The sequence below is a fragment of the Hyla sarda genome, chromosome 13, assembly GCF_029499605.1.
Source record: "Hyla sarda isolate aHylSar1 chromosome 13, aHylSar1.hap1, whole genome shotgun sequence".
In the NCBI taxonomy this organism is placed as follows: domain Eukaryota; kingdom Metazoa; phylum Chordata; class Amphibia; order Anura; family Hylidae; genus Hyla; species Hyla sarda.
The window spans coordinates 45170739-45188630 of NC_079201.1; the positions used below are offsets into that span (position 1 = coordinate 45170739).

Consider the following 17892-nt stretch of genomic DNA (forward strand, 5'->3'; position numbering starts at 1 on the left):
CAATCACTTACAATTTTCACCATTTCTCTCCATTATTGTACATCAGGTGCAATTGGGGACTTCCACTAGAAATGACATGCTAGATTAATGATAATTAGAAGTTTTTCATGAATCTATCTAATCTATCTATCTAATCTATCTATCTAATCTATCAACGTGTATGTTCCAGCATCACGTCCGGCTAAAGAAATTAACATGAAACTTGGCACACATGTTACTTATATGTCAACAACAAATATAGGATAGGTGATTTAACCCTTACTCACCCCTATTTGCCAGGGGCGGGGTTTATGTTTAAAGTCCCATACAAGTCTATGGGAAATATGTTACTGCATAACTTCCAAACGGCTGGAGATATTTCGATAATACTTGGTCACATGTTACTTATATGTCCACTTAAAATATAGGATAGTTAATTTAGCCCTTAACTACCCCCATTTGTGAGGGTCGGGGTTTTTGTTTAAAGTCCCATGGAAATCAATGGGAAATATGTTCCCACATAACTTCCGTACGGCTGGAGATATTTCAATACCAGGTACACATATTACGGGACGGATGGGAGGTCGGGATAGGAGGACGAAATGTGAGGATGGGATAGGATGACGAGATGGGAGGTCGGGATATGACAACAATATATGAGGACGGGATATGAAGTCAAAAGCTTCCTCCTTTGTTTATTTTCCTCCCCAACAAGGATTAGGAAGAAAAAAAGGGGCAACGCCGGGTACTCAGCTAGTCTAGCATAAAAATGCATCATGAATAGTCTTTTTATCCCTTCTGGGTAAATATGTTAGTATCATCCCCAAGTATTAACAACACAAAGTTATCCTTCACTCTATTTTATATTTTCCTCTATATTTTTAATTATTCGTATCTAGTATTCCCGAATTTGTTCACATTCCCAAATAATATGCAAAAAAACAGCATTTTCAAGTCTACATCTCTGACCCTTGCTGTCCTTTCTTTTCCCAATTTTAAATAAGAATTTCGGTGTATAATAAATTCTGTAGACGATATTCCATTGAATGAACTGATTATCAACATTTGGAGATTAATATTTTATATTCCTGAATAAATTGGTCCAATTACTCCCCTTAATCTAACAAAGTTCTTCCTGCCAGAGTTGGAAACACTTATGTTTCAAATTCCCCTCTTTACTTTTCCTCGGTAATTTAGCGCCATATGCGCTTTTTACGGCCTCAGGCCGGAAGAAGCGCATATGGCGCGAAATTACCGGTAATAGCCTCACCTCTGTGCGCTATGCATTGACAGGGGTGTGGAAATTTTATTAAAAAAAACTACTTGGAGCTAAATGGAGCAAAATCTACTTGTCCCTCATGACGATCCACTTGTCCGGGCCAATTTTTGCTTTTACGCTCTCGTTTTTTCCTCTTCGCCCTATAATAGCCATAACTACCTACTATAATGACACCTTTTAATTTTTCAGGAACATATTCTCTGAACCAAAAAATAAAAAATGAGAGATATATATATATGTTAGTTTTATACTTTAGGCCGCCTGATTACAGCAATACCAGATTTGTATCGTTTACGTCATGTTTTACTAATTCTGAACTTTTTCAAATTTTTTTTAATTGCCATTTTTTAGCCCCTGTAGCTTTATTTTTTTTCTGCATACCAGGCTGTATGAGGGCTCATTTTTTGCGCCATAATCTGATTTTTGTATCGGCATCATTTTGGTATTGATCTGACTTTTTAATCGGTTTTTACCTTTTTTTTTCTGGGATATTATAAAAATTGCAATTCTGTGGTTTGGTATTTTTTTACATTTAACGTACGGGATACATAATGTTCTATTTTAATAGGTTGTACAATTACGCACGAAGCAATACCAAATATGTTTTATTTTTATTATGTTTACATGTTTTTATATAGGAAAAGGGGGTGATTTGAACTTTGGAAGGGGTTAATGCAGCGGTCTTCAAACTGTGGCCCTCCAGATGTTGCAAAACTACAACTCCCAGCATGCCCGGACAGCCAACAGCTGTCCTGGCATGCTGGGAATTGTAGTTTTGTAACATCTGGAGGGCCACAGTTTGGAGACCACTGGGTTAATGTGTGTCTTTCAAACTTATATTAAAACTTTTATATTTTTTTTATTTTTTTACACTTTATTAGACTTATGAGGAATCATTAGATTCCTCATACAGATTAATAGAGTTCTATTGAACTCAATTAATCTGTCTGCTCTGTGATCCATTGATAGAGCCTGGTTCAGCCAGGCTCTATCAATGACAGTCGGGACAGGAGGAAGCAGAGGTAAGCCCTCCGGCTACCTCTATAGTGGATCGCCCCCCTGCGATTGCGCTGCAGGGGGGGGGGGGGGTGCGATCCATCCCACTAGCCCACCAGGGAGCATTCACATCTCCCTTTAGACGCCGCTGTCAGCTTTGACAGCGGTGATCTAAAGGGTTAATAGCCAGCCTCTTGCTGGGTATTAGCGGCGGCCCCCGGCTACTGAGAACAGCTGGGGGCTGCAGAGTATGGAGCGGGCAGGAATCCCGAGCCCGCTCCATACTCCCCTGTGAGCGCCGCATGCAATCTCCCCGTGCAGACGTGCCTCTTCCCCTCAGCTCTCTGAAGCTACAGCTGGGGGAAGTGAAGGCAGAGGACGCAGGTCTGCATGGGGAGCAAGAAGCCACGCCCCTCATGTCCCCCCACACGTCTGCAGAGCAGGGGAGAGAAGACAAATACACAGCTTCTCATCTCCCCTGCTCTGCTTCGGCGGAAACTAAGGGCCGGACAAATTCACCTGCCCGGCACCCGGAACTGCTTGTCCCGGGCGTCGGGCGATAGGAATTCCACATCCCTGATTGAATGCTGCCCAGGTCTACCGGCGTCTCTGAATAGGAGCTTCGAGTCATATACTGTGCGGTGAGTGCGGCAAGCTTTTTTATTCTGTTACACTTGGAGATATATATATATATATATGCCATACTTATTTTACGTTCCTCTAATCTCTTTATTACCTCTGTCCTTTACACTATTTTCTTATCACCTTCTTTGAATGAGGTGGCAAAAGCAGTTTTTAAAGGGGTACTCCGCTGCTCAGCGTTTGGAACAAACTGTTCCGAACACTGGAGCCGGCGCCGAGAGCTCGTGACATCATAGCCCCGTCCCCTCGTGACTTCACACCCCACCCCCCTCATTGCAAGCCTATGGGAGGGGGTGTGATGGCTGTCACTCCCCCTCCCATAGACTTGCTTTGAGGGGGTGGGATGTCATGAGGGGGCAAGCTTGGGGGCAACAGTTTGTTCCAAATGCTGATCAGCGGAGTACCCCTTTAAGCTTTTTGATTACTCACTCTTGCAGTGAGGTGCGGTTAGCAGTATAGAGGTAAGGAGACAACGTTTTAAACCAATGTCCAGTGTTTTATTCACACTTGAGGACACAGCAAAACAGTATTTTCCCATCTCCATGACAGCACTACCTGAGAGAGGGACTCTGCCCCTAGGGACAGCAAACCTTGGAGAATAAAAGGAAGTCCACTCCTCTCCATTCTCAGTGGTTTCCTGTCCCTATGGGAAGCCTGGAGGAGCCCCGATCTCAGGTGGGGCTTTAGGAATGGCTGAGGGATTTCTTCATGCTGGGCCCTTCGGTGTAGGTGGTGAGAATCCCTTATGATCCCTGGTTGGAGATCTTAGCTGCGCTCAGTCTATCTTCATGTTTCAAATCTCCCGCCCTCCCCCACTCTCCTACGTCAGCAGCCCGGGGTTAACTTACAAATTTATTGTGTCCGCCTTCGTTGGTTTGCGGGCAGGTTGTGGCGGAGGATCCCTCAATTTTTTTTCAGGAGGTCTGTTGTATTTAGTAAATATGAATTGAGGTAAAATCTTGTCAATATAGACTCCTCAGGTATATTCTAACTAGAAATTACTTTGTATTCTTAGGCCACACCTACCACCAACTCGGGCACAGCCATGGGGAGCCCTTGTGCTCCCTCGTAGGCTAATCTTGTCCTGGGTTGGTGGGAGGCCACGACTACCTTTTCTGATGAAAGGGAAATGTTTACTGATAATGCCCTAGTATGGGTCAGATTTATTGATGACATATTCATTCTCTGGAGTGGGTCTGCAGTGGAGCTCCAAAATTTTGTTCAGCTATTGAACCAAAATAGTGTTGGTCTATTTTTTACATCTGAAGCGCACAATAAGGAACTTGCATTTCTAGATGTTAAGGTTTCCATTGGACCGAACTGTACTTTACAGTCTACGGTTCATAGGAAACAGACGGCCACGAACAGCCTCCTGAGGTGGGAGAGCTGCCACCCTGGGCCCCTCAAAAGAGGGATACCCAGGGGGCAGTACCTCTGCCTCAGGAGGAACTGTTCGGATCTCTCGTAATTCAAACGCCAGGCACAGGACATGAGAAATCGCTTTCGGGAAAGGGGTTATCCCAAATATACTCTGACACAAGCTTTCAGAGGTGCGCTTAGTACTCCACAAGACCAATTACTTAAACCTAAACTACGTGAGAACATTGTAGGCCCATTAAGAATTATAAGCATATTCGATAAGGCTGAAGGGAACATCAGGAACATTATAACCAAATACTGGCATATCTTGAGAATGGATCCTGATCTTGAGGAGGCAATCCGGGATAGACCACAAATTACATTTAGGAAGGTAAAGAGCATTGGCTTAGGGCAGATCCTGTATCCAACACCTGGCTAAATAGAACTCCCCCACAAGGTTGTTTCCCATGTGGCCACTGGAAGGGTTGTCAATTTATCAAGAAAAGTAAAATCGTACCTGGATGTGATAGATGTATTAAACAGTTTATAAATTGTTCATCTAGAGGAGTCATCTATATTGCGTCTTGCACATGCCCACTGTTATATGTAGGCAAGACATTAAGAGAATTGTGCAGAAGGGTACTTGAGCATGTCGGTGATGTACGCAATAACCGTGATACGTCTTTGGCCAATCATATAAACACTCAGCATGGAGGAAACATCTCATGCCTACAGTTTATAGGTATAGAACAATTGAGGAGACACCCAAGGGGGGGGGGGGGGGCAACCTTGATAGATCTCTTCAACAGAAAGAGACCAGGTGGAGACATAATCTGAGGACAGTAGACCCAGGAGGACTCAATGAGCAGATCAACTTCAGTTGTTTCATATGATAATCGGTTAAAGATTTTTGAGATGCGGACAGGTAGTATAGGGAGGACTGTAGTCGGTCCCTAAGGAGTTAATGCATCTCATAGACACAGGGCTATCTAGGCAGTGGACAGGAGGTTCCTGTGCGGGACCGCCCTTTTTAGTGCGACCACCCCGCCTAGGTTGTGGCTACCAGAATAGACTTCTTAACAGGGACAGCTTAGACCCACCTTAGGTCCCTGTTATCCATCCCGGCCATCTAGCAATAGGCAGTCTCACTCCCTTTTATCTTAACCGACTATATATGTTATTTCACACTGTGACGGATCCTAGTGTCACCCTACCTACTTGGATGGACTTTAGGACATCACTATTTGTACCCCTCAGTTGATGTTGTCCAGTGACATAGAGCTCAGAGTTAAAATACTTTTATTTACTGTTTTCATACACTTTCTGTGCACAATACACCTTTTGCACTCAAGGCACTGTATAGGGAGAGCTAATTACCTTTGTTGGATTATCTCACAGACTACCTGTCACCTGGATTACCTTTATTGGATTATCTCACAGACTACCTCCCACCTGTATTGTCTTTACTGACCCTTCCCCCTGTGATGTCCTTCCGATAAAAGAAGACACTTGTTCCACAATAAAGAGTTCTGATTTTATACCTGAAGACTGGTGTTGCCTGGTTCTTTGGGTACAAGGATGCAATAATCTCTAGTTCTGCCTGGGGATATTGCCTGTGATATGCTGGAGCTTGTCATCGGGAAGGAGAAGTCACTTTTGGCAGTCAGTCCGTCACACACACCTTTGATCTATGGGCCTCCATAGATGTCTATATTTGAGCACCTCTATTTTTACTCTGAGCTGCTCTGTCATCTTTTTATCTGTTGAGATTGTCCCTCCCATTAAGTTATTAATGATTTGTATATTTTTTGGGTTGTATTACAATCCTGGTCACCTGGAAAATGGTCACCTGGAAAAATCAGGACATGTTATGGGTTACTACTTAAGATAGGGATTTATGACCCAATTATTACTTCATGCTAAGGCCTATTGGGACACTTGTTCTGCATTACCTAACTTCCTCTATTATTACAAGTGTCTGCTTTTCGTTCAGACCATCATCGCCTCACTATTTGGCCAGTAACATCGTTGGTATGAGCATGACACATACTACCAGTAATATTCCTTTGTTTACAACCTAGCAAAATCCTCCTACCTTCCCTGTGGCGTCCAATTGTGTCATTGGTGGGAGTGTCTAATGTGGCACAACACACGGCCTCCCCGCCTGACGTCGGACGGGGGTGGAGCTATGGACGCAAAGTGCTGGATAGTTTACACAAAGTGTGGTTGATGGGACCAGTAAAATACCCATATATCTTCGTACCCCCTATCTACTTCCTTTAAATCATGCACAGGGCCAATCTCTCTGCTTCCTATAGGTAACATTATTGATTTTGTCCAATTAATCGCTAATCTTGCATATGACCCATATTCTTTAATAATATTCATAACTCTAGATAATGACTTACTCGGTTCTTCTAAAAATAAAGATGTCATCGGAATATAAAGAAATGTTGTCCTCTCTTCCCCCCTGCTCTGAACCCTTATACAAGCCCCCAGAGGTTCGATAACTAATGCAAATAGCAGGGGGGAGGGGACAATCTTGCCTCGTCCCTCTGGACAAACTAAAGCTCTCTGACACTCTGCCCTCTCATGATTCTACCCTCCACTCCTGAGTATAATTGTTTGTTCAAATCTACATACTCACTCTTAAATCTGTATTTTTCCAGTAACCCCCCCCACTCCACCCTGTCGAACGCCTTAGCAGCGTCCAAAGACAGGATGGAGTAAGATCCCCCCCCCACATAGCTGGATATTTGAGAACACGCTATAAATATTATGTTTGGTCATTCTTCCTGGTATAAAACCACATTGATCTTCATGGACTAATTTAGCTATTACTTTTTGTAATCTTAATGCAAGGGCTTTAGCAAGTATCTTTGCGTCTGTATTTATAACTAATATAGGTCTGTAAGACTCCATTATGGTTTTGTCCTTATTTGCTTTCAATAGAAGCCATATATCGGCCTCCCTCATTGTTTTTGGGAGCTTACCTACTTTTAGTGAGTTATTACTCTCAGCAGTAGCATTACTCTCCTGAATTTTCTATACATTTCAAATGGGAACCCGTCCCCACCTGGAGACGTGTTTCCCTTTTTATCGTATTCAATGCTAACTCTGACTCATTTAATGTGAGGAGGTCACTAAACAAATCTACATATTCCTCTGGGATTTTAGGTAACTCTATACTTAGTGCTGGGCGGTATGGCCTAAAATGAATATCACAGTATTTCTTTTTTATTATCGCGGTATTCCCGCCCCACCCCGAGAGCGGGGTCCCTGTGCCCACTAGCGGTGTCACAAGAATGCAGAGCGCGGCTTCCCTGTAAGCTCTCAGGGTACGGGAACAGATTTAAAAGCCTTGCGCGCAGCTAACGTAGTACTGCGCATGTGCAGTACTACGCAAATAGCGTAGGGCTAACGCTATGCTCCTAGCGCTGCCTACGTTAGCCCTACACTATTTGTGTAGTGCTGCGCCTGCGCAGTACTACGTTAGCTGCGCGTAAGGCTTTTAAACCTGTTCCCGTACCCTGAGAGCAGGGACGGGGAACAGAGCCGCGCTTGGCATTCTTGTGACACCGCTAATGGGCACAGGGACCCCGCTAGCGGTGATGGTAGCGCTCGCGGGAGGCATTCTTGCGACACCGCTAGTGGGCACATGGATCCCACTAGCGGTGGGGATTGATCGTGCTCGCGGGGACACTGGCTGACAGGCGCAGCGGGGGGACACAGTAAATGGATTAGCACACCGGGACAAGTGAGGGCGCCGCACTGGGCTCTACAATTCATCCGGAGGGTGGGGGAAGGGCCCGACCGGTATAGTGGTATGGGCAAAAATCCATACCGTGGTAGAAAAAAAAACTGTATCCGGTTCATAAAGGTATACCGCCCAGCTCTATCTATACCTACCAAATATTTTGCTATCTCCTCCTTAGTTCATGTTACTTCTGATGTGTATAATGTTTTAAAATAGTTTGCAAATTCAACAATAATATCCTTTTTGGTTCCTTACATATTTCCCCATTTCTTCCCCTTATTACCAAATATGACATTTATTTTGTTGGCCCTGTATTATATCCATTAATCTTTCATTTGGTTATCGGATTCTAAAATCCGCTGTTGTCTCTGAAATCTCATTTTATTCTTACTTTTTTCCCTTAAATTTTCATTTAGTCTATCCTGATTTTCTCTCCAACTTCTCTATTTTTCTCTCTCCATTGGATCTATAATGTAACTCTGCTCTGATTTCCTAACTTCAACCTCCTTTTTTTTTTTTTTTTTGTATTCTTTCCCTTTCTTTGAGATGGCCCATAACACTTCTATCAGGAATGATTTGGCTGCATCCAAAATCGTTTGATCAGAAGATGAATCCCAATGTAAGCGAAAAAAATTCCTCCATATGATCCTCTATATCCTTGATTTTAATTAAAGGGGTATTCCAGGAAAAAACTTTTTTATATATATCAACTGGCTCCAGAAAGTTAAACAGATTTTTAAATTACTTCTATTAAAAAATCTTAATCCTTTCAGTACTTATGAGCTTCTGAAGTTAAGGTTGTTCTTTTCTGTCTAAGTCCTCTCTGATGACACCTGTCTCGGGAAACGCCCAGTTTAGAAGCAAATCCCCATAGCAAACCTCTTCTAAACTGGGCGTTTCCCGAGACAGGTGTCATCAGAGAGGACTTAGACAGAAAAGAACAACCTTAACTTCAGAAGCTCATAAGTACTGAAAGGATTAAGATTTTTTTAACAGAAGTAATTTACAAATCTGTTTAACTTTCTGGAGCCAGTTGATATGTAAAAAAACATTTTTTTTCCTTGATAACCCCTTTAATTCTAGCCAGTGAAGAATAATTTTTTTCATCCTTCTATTAACCTCCATACCTGTATTAATAACTTTTTGCAATGGTGAATGATCTGAAATAAATCGTGTTAAAGATCTTATTTTATTTATTTTATTCAGACCCTCTCAGTTACCCAGACACAAATCTATTCGTGACATTGTTTGGCATGACTTATTCCAACAGGAAAATATTTTTTTCCCTGGATTTTTTAATCTCCAAATGTCATATAACCCTATCTCTTGACATACTTTTTGCCAAGGGTGTACCATTGTTTCTTATTTCTTTGTCGTTCACCCTAAATCTATCCTGCATTTCCTCCATTACACAGTTTAGGTCCCCTTGTATCAAAATAGGACAATACTCCTTCTTCATACAGGATTCAAATATCGTCTCAAGAACTCTGGATTAATATGGCAGTGGTATATGTACAAATGCAAGTATGCAAACCAATCCATCTAATGTCCCGTGCAATACTACAAATCTACCATCTACATCTATAAATTTACCATATAGTTCCCATTTAACATTTCTATGAATTAACCCCTTAATGACCAGGGGTTTTTCCGTTTTTGCACTTTCGTTTTTTCGCCTTACCTTTTAAAAAATCATAACCCTTTCAATTTTGCACCTAAAAATCCATATTATGGCTTATTTTTTGCGCCACCAATTCTACTTTGCAGTGACATCAGTCATTTTATCGAAAAATCGACGGCGAAACGGGAAAAAAAATAATTGTGAGGCAAAATTGGGAAAAAAAGGCCATTTTGTAACTTTTGGGGGCTTCTGTTTCTACGCAGTAAATTTTTCGGTAAAAACACACACTCTTTATTCTGTAGGTCCATGCGATTAAAATGATACCCTACTTATATCGGTTTGATTTTGTCGTACTTCTGAAAAAAATCATAACTACATGCAGGAAAATTTATACGTTTAAATACCCCTATAACTTTTTTTTTATTTTACAGCGCATGGGTCGGTATGAGGGCTCATTTTTTGCGCCGTGATCTTTTTTGCACCGTGATTTTGCGCCGAAGTTTTTAGCGGTACCCTTTTTGTATTGATCGGACTTGTTGATCACTTTTTATTTTTTTTTCATGATATAAAAAGTGACCAAAAATACACTATTTTGGACTTTGGAATTTTTTTGCACGTACGCCATTGACCGTGCGGTTTAATTAACGATATATTTTTATAATTTGGACATTTCCGCATGCGACGATACCACATATGTTTATTTTTATTTACACTTTTTTTTTTTTTTAAATGGGAAAAGGGGGGTGATTCAAACTTTAATAGGGGAGGTGTTAAAGGAGAACTATGGGATTTAAAATTTTATCCCCTATCCACGTTTCAGATCGCGGGGGGTCCGACCACTGGGGGCCCCCACACGATCTCCCGTACGGGTCCGCGGCTCTCTGCATAGAGAGCGCGTGTCGACCACCGCACGAGGCGGCGGCTGACACGCGCCCTCCATTTACTGCTATGGGAGAGCCAAAGCGCTGCCTTCGACAATTTCCGGCTCTCCCATAGCGGTGTATGGAGGGGGCGTGTCGGCCGCTGCTTCGTGCGGTGGTCAACACGCCCTCTCTAACCAGAGAGCCGGGGCCCCGTACGGGAGATCGCGGGGGGCCCCAGCGGTCGGACCCCCCGCGATCTGAAACTTATCCTCTATCCTTAGGATAGGGGATACATTTTTCAATCCCGTAGTTCTCCTTTAAATGATCTTTATTCCCTTTTTTTTTTAATTTTTTTTTTTTTTGCAGTGTTATAGCTCCCATAGGGACCTATAACACTGCACACACTGATCTTTTACATTGATCACTTGTTTCTCATAGGAAACCAGTGATCGAGGATTCTGCCGCTTGACTGCTAATGCCTGGATCTCAAGCACTGAGCAGTCATTCGGCGATCGGACACCAGGAGGCAAGTTAGGAGACCCTCCTCGTGTCTAACAGCTGTTCGGGATGCCGCGATTTTGCCGCGACGATCCCGAACAGCTCCCTGAGCTAACCGGCATGGTTTCACTTTAGACGCAGCATTCAACTTTGAACGCCTCGTCTAAAGGGTTAATAGCGCGCGGCACCGCGATCACTGCCGCACACTATTAGCCACGGGTCCCGGCCGTTGTTAGAGGCCGGGCCCAACCTGCTATGACCCATTTCGTGGCCCCGTGTTATAGAAAGGGAAAGGACTCAGGATGTACCAGTACGTCCTTGGTCCTTAAGGGGTTAATACTGATACTCCTCTAGAGTGTGATGTGAAAAATGAGTGGTAATAGTGTGACCACCAATTTCTATTTAATACGTGTTTAGTCTCTTTCGTTACGTGAGTTTCCAATCAATAATCCCACAACCTCTGGTATATAATTCTTAATAAATCCCATTATAGCAAATCTCCTAACCTCCTAACCTCCTAATATTCCAAGTGAATACTTATGTACTCATCCAGATTCCTTAAAACATAAATGCATAGATATTATTTTTGCATACCCCATCAGTGCAACTTGCAAATGCAGTTTTATTGCAAGCCAAGAATGAGAGGGGGGGGTGGAAAAAAGCACACACAGGAGAAGCAAACGTATCCCTACCCGTTGAACACCCATATACCCTCCCCCCTTCACCTTGACTTGTCCCAAATGCCGACAAGCCTCTAACCTAGCATGTATCCTGACTTTTTCTTTTACCCCTTATATAATTATTAATACTATTTTACAAAAAAAATAGTTGGCCCTAAGACTGGGGGCTGAGTGGGGATGCTGATCGAGATATGCGGGGCTTGTTGACTGGTTCTCCCCTTTTTACTTACTCCGGCTGGCTGCTGTGCTGATATACGCGACCTTTGCTATATTGTGCTGGCTGTGCTACGGCGTTTGGCTTCTCTGGCCGGCGAGTCACCTGACTGGGGTTGAGGTCACATGATCAGACGATAGAGCGTGCTGCCACACGTGACCCAGAGGAAGTTGGCGATGGTCCGAAGAGCCGGCATCCGGAAGTTGGAAGTAGCGCAGCGCTGAGTCAGGCTTGGAGTGGAGCCTGGTTCCGGCCCAGGAACGTGAGGGTCCCGAGATGCAGAGGGCAGGAGCGGGAGAGGCATGCACTGGTCTCAGCTGGCTGGAGCTGTTCTGAGCAGAAAACGGAGCTTCTATCTGCCGGGATCAAATTAGAAAAACGGAGAGAAAAGGGGAATAGCATCAACTGGGTGAGATCAGTCTGGTTTAAAAATCACCATATTATCTGTCTTGCTATCTAATCCAACTAACCGGCTAACTAAATTCTCTGATTATTTGACTGATTTATTGACTATTTAATGGACTAATCCAACTATCTGTCTGAGGTATTGAGTAGGCATCATCTAGCCACCATCTACTAACACTCTCTACATTTAATAATTCTGAGATATATGTGATTTAAGCTTGGATACATGCCTGCTGAAAAGGGCTCAAAGCCTGGGGACATTGTTTGAAAAAGGGAATTGTAGCCTTGGTACAAGATGGGTCCCAGAATAAGGACATCTATCAGCCCGATTAAAGATGAAGGTCCAGGGAAAATGGACAAATTTCTGGCATCCCCAGGTGTTGTGCCCAGCAATCGTGGGCAGGAGAAGAGTAATATTAATGACCAGATTACAGAAGAGGTAAATTTGGAAACTGGCAGAGAGTCTTTTTAAAGAGGTGACACCAACAACTCTGGAAACTATACTGGAGGCAATAAACAAATGCAATCACTCTATAGATACTCTGGCCAGTCATGTTGGAGTAATAGGAGGTGATATAACATTGATAAGAAATGATTTAAAAAACATCGGAGAGAGGTGTTCAGAGATGGAACAAAGAATCTTGTCTGTGGAAGATGAGATGCACGTAGTTAAGGCAGAAGTTAAAAAAAAATACTGACGGAAAATAAAGCCTTGAGTCAAAAAGTCATAGACCTAGAAGACAGGTCGAAAAGAAGTTCTCTAAGAATGGTTGGCCTTCCAGAAGGGGTGGAGGATAAAAAAAACCTGTATCTTGTTTCTTTCAAAAAAGTAAAATTTAATTCTCACTTTTGTTCCCTGCAATACTCCGTGATCTGTAGTTTTTATCGGTACTATTTTTTGTTTTGATCATCTTTTTTTTCTTCTAATATATGAGGTGACCGAAGATCAGTATTTTTGGCATTTGGATACCAAATATGTTTATTACTTTTATGTATTTATCCTTTTTGTGGGGGGTACAATAGAAAAAGGGTTTTATATATCAATCGCATGATGTGAACAAATGGTTAAAAAGAAAGAAATATATAATCTTTATTAACTATATGCTAATATAAAAAGAACAAGTGCACTTTCTTATATTTACACTTGTTCTTTTTATATTAGCATATAGTTAATAAAGATTATATATGTTTCTTTTTAACCATTTGTTCACATCATGCGATTGATGTACCGTATTTATCGGCGTATAACACGCACTTTTTAGGCTAAAATTTTTAGCCTAAAGTCTATGTGCGTGTTATACGCCGATACCGCCCCAGGAAAGGCAGGGGGAGAGAGGCCGTCACTGCCCGCTTCTCTCCCCCTGCCTTCCCTGGGGTCTAGAGCCCTGCTGCCGGCCCTTCTCACCCCCTGGCTATCGGCGCCGCTGCCCGTTCTGTCTCCCTGACTATCGGTACCGGCGCCGATAGCCAGGGGGAGAGAAGGGGCAGCGGCACCCATTGCCGGCGCCACTGCCCTGTTGCCTCCCCCCATCCCCGGTGGCATAATTACCTGGGTCGGGTCCGCGCTGCTTCAGGCCTCCGGCGTGCGTCCCCTTCATCGTTGCTATGCGCTGCACGGCGCGGCGCATGACGTCAGTGCGCCGTGCATAGCAACGACGCAGGGGACGCACGGCGGAGGCCTGCAGCAGCGCGGACCCAACCCAGGTAATTATGCCACCGGGGATGGGGGGAGGCAACGGGGCAGCGGCGCCGGCAATGGGTGCCGCTGCCCCTTCTCTCCCCCTGGCTATCGGCGCCGGCAATGGGGCGCCGGTACCGATAGTCAGGGGGACAGAACGGGCAGCTGCGCCGATAGCCAGGGGGAGAGAAGGGCCGGCAGCACGGCTCTAGACCCCAGGAAAGGCAGGGGGAGAGAAGCGGGCAGCGACGGCCTCTCTCCCCCTGCCTTTCCTGGGGATGTATCGGGGTATACACGCGCACACACGCACCCTCATTTTACCATGGATATTTGGGTAAAAAACTTTTTTTACCCAAATATCCTTGGTAAAATGAGGGTGCGTGTTATAGGCCGGTGCGTGGTATACCCCGATAAATACGGTAATTTTTGTACAAGTGCTTCATGTTCTCTATGTGAATGGATCCGGGTGTGAAGGGGAGCCACTCTTGGCTAATTAGCTTTGGGTGTCTCCCCTCAACCCCGGTTCCGTATAAAAGAGTTCTTGGAACCTGTAATCATTGTACGATTAAGGTCAGCACCTGGCCGAAACGCGTCACTTCCTCCCTGTACCTGTTGCCTCGTTGATGTAAATAAAGCCACATTCTGAACCGAGCTGGAGTTTACTTTGTTTCTATTGTTCTGGTTGAGGTCCACACCTTCTCCCTGCTCGGGATCCAGACCAGGGATAGAGCCGGAATACCTCTATTTTCTCACATTGTACAACACTATACCTATTGCATAGCAATGTGCAGTGGGATTGGCTTTCCACTGATACAGTCTGGCTGCGCTGGGGACCCCCGCTATTTCGCATGCAGCAGGGGATAAGATGTTAGATCGCCGCGGTCCCGCTGCTGGGGACTTCGGGGATCGCCGCTGCGGCACCTCGCCTTCATTACTGCACAGAGCGAGTTCGCTCTGTGCATAATGACGGGCGATACAGGGGCCGGAGCAGCGTGACTTCATGGCTCCGCCCCTCATGACATCACGGCCCATCCCCTTAATGCAAGTCTATGGCAGGGGGCGTGACGACTGCCACGCCCCCTCCCATAGACTTGTATTGATGGGGCGGGCCGTGATGTCACGAGGGGCGGAACCGTGACATAACTATGCTCCGGCCCCTGTATTGCCCGTTATTACGTGCAGAGCGAACTCTCTCTGCGCAGTAATGATAGCGGGGTGCTGCAGCAGCCATCCCCGGGGTCCCCAGCAGTGGGACCGCGGCGATCTAACATCTTATCCCCTATCCTTTGGATAGGGGATAAGATGCCAGGGGCGGAGTACCCCTTTAAGGACGCAGGGTGTTAATTTACACCTGTGAGTCCAGTGCTTAAAGGGGTACTCCAGCCCTAAGACATCTTACATCTTATCCCCTATCCAAAGGACTCCACCTCCCTTGTGACATCACGCCCCGCCCACGCAATGCAAGTCTATGGGAGGGGGCCTTTAACAGGTTAATAATAATATTTCTGGTATATGATGTGGTGTTTGGTATTTTTTTTTCTTAAGCTTACACTCTGTTCGTTTATGAGAATCCTTAAAGGGGTAGTCCAGTGGTGAAAAACTTATTCCCTATCATAAGGATAGGGGATAAGTTTGAGATCGCGGGGGGTCCGACCGCTGAAGCCCCCCGCGATCTCTCTGTACGGGGCCCCGGCTCTCCGCCGAGATAGCGGGTGTCGACCCCCGCACGAAGCGGCGGCCGACACGCCCCCTCATGACATCTCAATGGCAGAGCCGGAGATTGCCGAAGGCAGCGCTTCGGCTCTGCCATAGAGTTGTATTGAGGGGGCGTGTCGGCCGCCGCTTCGTGATCTGCAACTTATCCCCTATCCTTAAGATAGGGGATAAGTTGTAAACCACTGAGTCACCACTGGACTACTCCTTTAACCTCTTTTAATAGTTTGTACGATTCTGCATGCAGTGATAACAAATGTTGTTTTATTTTCATTTTTTTTTATAATTTTTTTTAAAAAAGGGGATGACTTAAAAGGAACCAGGCAGCAGATTCTAATATATAGATACAAGCAGGAACAGCGACCGGCAACTGCCGTCCCAGACACTCTTCTCCCCACTGCTTAAATTGGCAACAGCTGCAGGGCTGCAATAGCGGACCCAACTGATGACAAATCTTCCCGTGCTACAACCTCTTCAGAAAGCAGGTATAGTTCATGACAATACAATGGAAGAGAAACAGAGGGAGCACTCACGTTTGGGAGAAATTGCAGGTGATCCTTTATTCGTAGATGGTGCATACACTTCATGGAGCGGGACGCCAAGGGACCGCGGACCAGTAGGTAAACAGCTGCTTTCGCACTGATGAAGCAGTGCTTCATCAGACCAACCCCTTCTGCTACCTGGGTGCAGGTAAATACTCCTCCCTCACCCACGTAATGAAAGAGGGTGTTCCACTTCATCTTTGCATACAGTGAATTAAAAACCCAACAAAAAGACACAGATCTCTTCACTAGCCTTCAGATGGAAGCTAAACAAATGCATTAATTTCAAGTCTGTCATTTAACCCTGGATTAGCCAGGTCTCTCTTGTATGTTGCATTAATCTCGGGGAGCCTTTTCCCGTTCTAAGGGAATTTACATGCTCCTGAAATCTTACATTTAAAGGACGGGTAGTACATCCTATGTAAAATGTAAAGCAGCTGCAATGAATGGCATACATGACCTTTTTAGTCCGACAGCATACGAAGTCCCTACAGGGTACCTCTACACCTCCTAAAGATACCTCTGTCCATGCAGCAATAGCTGCACCAATTACAGCTCCCACATTTAAAGTGTTTTTAGCTAACCAATTTTTCTCTGACCTCACATTTAACTTGCTTCTCACCAGAGTGTTTTTCAGATTTTTGCACTTTTTAAATGTTACCAGGGGGCGATTAGGGGACCATTTCTGTAAATCAGGATCATTTTGGAATAAAAACCAGTTGTTGTTAATAGCCTTTCTTATTTACTCTGCCAGCGGGCTATACACAAAGGAAAAGGCAAAACGATCTTCCTTTTTTCCTTATTAATGTTTAGATGGCCGAGTTGATTCTTACGCACCTTTTTGCTTTTTAGCAGATCGGTGCGATCACAATTGATAGCTTTTGTAAAGGCTTCTTCCAGGATTTTAGTAGGATATCCTCTCTGCCTCAGTCTATCCTGCAACTCTCTCGATTGCACCACAAAGTCCTCCTCTCGACTATTTTATTCTCCTAAGTCTAATGAGTTGTCCATATGGGACCGCTTTTTTCACATGTTTAGGATGGTAACTCTGAGAGAGAGTTGCAGGCCATTGGTTTCTGAAAACCTTGAGTTACAAACTCTCCCTGAGAAAGAATCCCTTTTATATCTAAGAATTCCAGTTCGGGACCTCCGATTTTCCAGGTGAACTTTGGGTTCATGTAATTTCCATTGTTCAGGGCAGACACGAAGTCCACAAAGGCGGACTCCGTGCCCGTCCAAGCAATGAAAAGGTCATCCACAAACCTTTGGTAGCATGCTATAGATCCAATGTATTTATTTTTGTCTGAGAAAACACATCTTTTTTCAAACATGGCCACATACAGGTTTGTGAGGGTCCAGGCCACGGGTGTCCCCATGGCCACACACCCCACGTGAGTGAACGGAAGGAATTGCAAGACAGAATCAATTTTAGGGAGTCACATACAAAATCAATATAATTGGGACTTTTGTCAGAGCACTCCAGGAACTCCCTGATAACCTCCAAACCTTTATCCTGCAGAATGTTGGTGTAGAGGCTTTTGATGACAATCGATGCTAAGATACATTGTTTAAAAACAGGGAGACCCTGGAGTGCCCAGAAGAAGTCATTGGTGTCCTTTACAAGAGCAGGGATTTTGGAAAGCAGGGGATGAAGCACACAGTCTAT

At 44.4% G+C, this 17892-nt stretch overlaps 1 protein-coding gene across 7 annotated transcripts in view; it reads left to right on the forward strand.

The window, feature by feature from the left end:
- RAB37 (RAB37, member RAS oncogene family) overlaps positions 1-17892 on the forward strand; it is a 157073-nt gene that overhangs the window by 17531 nt on the left and 121650 nt on the right. The window contains exon 2 of one of the 7 annotated variants that reach the window (XM_056549555.1): positions 15986-16169. The exons of the other annotated variants lie outside the window; for them this stretch is intronic. The gene's annotated coding sequence lies outside the window, so the exon portion shown is untranslated. The remainder of the gene's footprint in view (positions 1-15985; positions 16170-17892) is intronic. 7 annotated transcript variants of the gene reach the window in all.